We start from the raw sequence: 4,442 nt of genomic DNA, 5'->3' as shown, positions 1-4,442 counted from the left end.
GAAGGGAGGGGGCATGGGGCAATTAATGATAGTGGAATGTGATGATCATTACTATCCAAAGTACATGTATGAAGACACGGATTGGTGTGAATATACTATGTAATACAACCAGAGATATGGAAAATTGTGCTCTATATATGTAATAAGAATTGTAATGCATTCTGCCGTCATATAAATTAAAAATATTTACATAAAAAATAAACTTGGACACATTCTCAGTGTGAAAAAAAATCTGATAGTGATTTTTACTCTTCTTGAAATATATCAGAGGTCATAATGGTGCACAGGGCAAGATGAAATGTTATTATTAATTAAGATATTGTGTTGAAGAGGAAGGGCTTCACAAGAACAGCGAAAATGTGTACAGCAGAATGAGATTTGTAATGACAAAGTTCTGAAGTCTCATAGGCCTACATTTCTTATTTTATGAAACAAAAGGGTTGTTATTAAATGCTCTCTGGTAATTAAAGATTATCCCTTTGTTTCATTGTTTGTATGCAGTGGAGATATTGTGACGGCTTCCTACCACCCTTAGATGTCGCTCTCCCTGTCCTTACCCACCTTCTTTCTCTGGCCCTGTGAGCCATGGTTGGTGCTGCTGATGAAGCCGCAGTGACTGTCCTCTGCATGGCTTCACTCAGACTTGAAAACAGCTGTTGTCAGGTTTTTGTTTTCTGTTTATCAAGCCAATACCCTAAAGGCCACTTTCCCTCCAGGGCTGTTTTAACCCTGTCACTTCTCTAGTGAAGCACAGAGCTCAAGAATCTGTGCATGCACTGATCTTGCCAGCACTGTACCTGTTCCTGTCACCTCTGCCTTCTTCCTCACCTGACACTGCCATCCCTGGGACTGGTCAGATGGCTTCCTCTCAGACATGGCTGTTCTAAAACCTTTTCTCAAGTAATAGATGCATGTGGTTAAAAAAAATTAAAAATCCCTCAAAATACAAAAATGCGGGTCTTTCACATCCAGCCCTAAATGCCCCTGTTTTCTTCCACAGAGGCAGCCGCTCTTCAGTTTCTTGCGTGATCTTCTGGAGTTGTCTACAACATGCCTTCCCTGCCTCCCTGTGTTTTGAACATAAAGGGCAGGGCACCCTCTACACATTGAGTCTTGTTCTTCTGAACATTTCACTTGAAGGTCTTTCCTCATCTGTCCACTGCCCAGCTGCATACAGCAGAGGGCGCCATTTGCCCAGAGCAGCCCAGGAGCTTGGGCTGGGTAATGCGGGGCAGAAACCCTGGCTGTACAGAGCTTTCTTGAGACTGGGACATCCACTGGGTGAAGCAACTGTAACCTCTCTAATGAGGATGGGCATTTAGCTGGCTATCAGCCAAAAATTTGGTTTAAAAAACAATTGTCCTCAAATATGATTCTCAAAAGATTAGAATTTTTAGTGACTTTAGTGACAGTTATTTGGTGCTGGCAGCGCCACAGCCAGGGATGTCTAACTTGGTTTTGTTTCATCTCTCTGTAGGCCCTTTGTCACTGCGGGGAACCAGAGACAGCAGACACTTCACCAGCTTGAGCCATGCGCTGCAGACACAGTGCTGTATCTCTCCTGCCAGCAGCTGGTCAGGCCAGCAGTACAGACCCTACAGCTTCTTCACTAAATGTAGGTAGACTGGCACACACTTCCACCTCCTGCAACAGGAAAGTAGGGTGCTTTCCTGACTTGATTTTTAAAGAATTAACATTTTAGTGATTGTTAAACTAAAAATGCATGATCTTGTTCAAGTAGCACCTAGAATTATCTCACACACCACAGCTGTATTTGGAGAGTGCTAGTTTACTTGGAGCCCCTTATTTGGGGCACCTGAGGCCTAAAGGTATTGAATTGTGCCCCAGATACCCTGCTGATTTAGAATCACATCAAGAAGGCACACACTGTTTTTAGCTGGGCCTTAGCTGAGGAGATAGGACATCTCATCTTGAAAAGTTCAACCTATGCTTCCTCTTTGTGATAGTGTTTGAAAGTGTGATCTGGACTAAATTAGCTTGTCAGGCAATCAATGGAGATGGAGTTCACAGTTTAGCAGTAGGTTAAATTTTGGATAACCAAGGCAATTCATGATCATTCTAGAATGTTCAGCAGATATGGAAAAATCAGAAGGGATTAGCTGGCTAGTGATCTGCTGCTCCAACAATGGACTGCCACTCTTTTCACACAGCACCATGTCCTGTGCTTCCCCGGGCTGTGTGGTGACCGTGGAATTTTCCACTGTAAAGATTCGGATCATTTTAGTGTGGTAGTCTCGTGGCACCTGGATTAGTGGCATAGTGACCCAGAAACAAGGGTCAGGTCATGGGGCTGGGTACCACAGGCTTGGTTGTACCTGTGGATTTAGGTTCAAGGAGAAGAGAGGTGGCTAGAGCTGGGCCCGCTGGTCTCTCCCCCTCATGCCCACAGCCTCATTTTTTTCTGAGTTGACTTTGACCCTTAGAGGAGTATTTTAGACCCAGAGGCCTTGGGAATTTTATTTCTGATCATCTTTTCCCTGCTCGAAAAAGGCTCTTCTCCAACTCTTCTTGTTCGAGCGTGCCCCTCATCCTCGCACACCTGCACTGTTGACCCACATCTGCCTCTGACTCTCCACCAGCCCTCCTTGTCCTCAGTTATGTGGACTACTGAGGTCATTGCTCCTGAGTCCTGCTGAGCTGGGCTGCAGTGGGAGACCCTCTGTGGAAGCCACTGTGCTTTTCTATTTCAGGAGTGTAAGGACGGCCTTAGGCCTGAGCCTAAGCTACTCCATTTTAAAAACTTCAGTTTGAAAGCTGCAGTCTCACCTGGCATGCCTAAGGGAGCCCTCCAGTATATGGCCTCAGACACAGTCAAGTCACTTCTCCCCATCCTGAGATACAGAGTGAAGCCTCTGTCAGGCTGTTCTCCCCTGAAAAAATGGAAAGGTGAGAAAATCAGGGAGGGACCACCAGACCAGATGTTTTAACCCCAGGGTGAATGTTGTCACTGAGAAATCTGGTGGTAACTGATAAGAATTGAAAGGGGGGGTCAAAAGCCCCAAAATTTAGTATAAATAATAGAGCAAATGAACAGACATTCAGCCAGCCAAAACAAGGATGCACCCAAGCTGGAGAGTCTGATGAGGACCTGGACTGACATCTCATCACTTGTCATCTTGGGCCTGATCCTTACCGCTCTCCAACTCTACAGCCACATCTTGACCCTGGTGAGAGCCGCAACTTCTCCCTGTGACCCTCTCCTCAGCCGGCCGTCAGTTCCATTCCAGGAGAAGCCTGCCTTGGTTCCTGACCTGATCACCGCGGTCTGAGTGAGTGTGCATCTGCTGGACATAAAGCCTAAGGCTTGAGACTTTTGAACTTAGCACGCAGAGGGAATGTCTGTCATTAGCCTGTCATGATTAAGTGTGTTTGCAGTGCTTAGAATTAATCTAGAATCGTTTGCTGTGAATTGATTATGTCTGTTGCAGTGCCTAGCATGAACGATGGTCCTCTTCTTGGTTAAGAACCTATAGAGTGAAATTTTATTGAGTGATTCTAGTGAATAAAGCATTGAAAAGGGCAGAAGTGCAGGCCATTCTTTATTTCTCCCCCTCGACTGCATATGTTGCAACTTTGCCCCTCGCGACAATGAGGAAATGGCCTTTGAAATTCTAGATCTCCAAGACACAAAAAATCATGGGTTTTCCAAACTTACTGAAGAGGATGTAACCTTGCACTTGTTGAAACTGTCCCCTGTTGTAGAGTCCTCACTTAAATGCCATGGGTCCCATTTAGTAAGTGGTGTTACTTGCATGATTAAGAAAGAACTTGGGTTGGGGCTGTGGCTTAGTGGTAGAGCATTGGTCCAGCTTGCACAAGGCCCCGAGTTCAATCCCCAGCACGGCAAAGAGTAGAAAGAGTTCACTCTATCAACGTGGATGCTACAATGGATTGTGCATGTGGTGTGTGTGCACATGCACACATGTGTTTCAAACATGAACTTCACTCACATAAGTGTAAGTTAACAGGTGTATTAGTTAACCTCATTGTCCCTCCAGAAAGTGTCAGAAAGAGTTGAAATCATAGTAAATCTAAATAGCCTTTGAAGTTCAACAGTCTTATACTTGAAATTAAAATAGTAAAATGCATGTTAATAAAGAACTTAATTCAACGGTAGGCGTTAAAAAATCATAGTTGTGAATAATATTTATGAATGTGGGAAAATATTCACAGTGTAACAGGTAAATAAAATTATGCCTATGCAGGACCTATATAAAGAAAACAAAAGTGATACAATAAAAAAATTTGTGATAAACATAAAAATTAAAATAACAAAAATATTACCACTTAAATTGATAAATTGAATGATAATACAATGAATAATAATACAAAATTTTAGTTTTATCTAGTGAATCATAAGTTCCATAGAATTTCTTTTTTTTTGTTTTTTTTATTTTTATTTTTTATTAGTTGCTCAAGAC

The 4,442-nt window shown here is 43.1% G+C and overlaps 1 long non-coding RNA gene across 1 annotated transcript; it reads left to right on the top strand.

Moving 5' to 3' along the window:
• The first annotated feature begins 649 nt into the window (after window positions 1-649).
• LOC308632289 lies at window positions 650-3,270 on the top strand. Its single transcript, XR_014018491.1, has 4 exons — window positions 650-900; window positions 1,001-1,221; window positions 1,478-1,615; window positions 3,173-3,270. It is a non-coding gene; the product is annotated as an uncharacterized lncRNA (long non-coding RNA).
• The last annotated feature ends 1,172 nt before the right edge of the window (window positions 3,271-4,442 follow it).

This window comes from Spermophilus citellus, assembly GCF_964194105.1.
Source record: "Spermophilus citellus genome assembly, chromosome: 13".
Classification (NCBI taxonomy): Eukaryota; Metazoa; Chordata; class Mammalia; order Rodentia; family Sciuridae; genus Spermophilus; species Spermophilus citellus.
The sequence above is the reverse complement of the archived record's forward strand: the minus strand, read 5'-3'. Positions and strand labels throughout refer to the sequence as shown.